Source organism: Penaeus monodon, chromosome 29, assembly GCF_015228065.2.
Source record: "Penaeus monodon isolate SGIC_2016 chromosome 29, NSTDA_Pmon_1, whole genome shotgun sequence".
NCBI lineage: Eukaryota > Metazoa > Arthropoda > Malacostraca > Decapoda > Penaeidae > Penaeus > Penaeus monodon.
The window spans coordinates 21083394-21083683 of NC_051414.1; positions in this window are offsets into that span (position 1 = coordinate 21083394).

Sequence of the window (290 nt, forward strand, 5' to 3'; positions counted from 1 at the left end):
CTGCAATCTACAATCATGTTTGCACGAAGGAAACGAAGTCTGCTTTAACAAAAACTTGAACTGCATCCACCATCCATATTATTCTTCGGTTAGATTGGAGCTAATGCAACATGGACGTTACGACTGCCGAATGTTCATATAAATTTCGAAATGATGTTCAGTTTGAACTCCTAATATTGATAAACAACCTTCGTAATTGTTGAGAAATATATATTTTTTTCCTATTATTTTTCTCTCTTCTTTCTCTCCCTCCTCTTTCGTTCATCGCCGACTAATACCCTATAAGAATC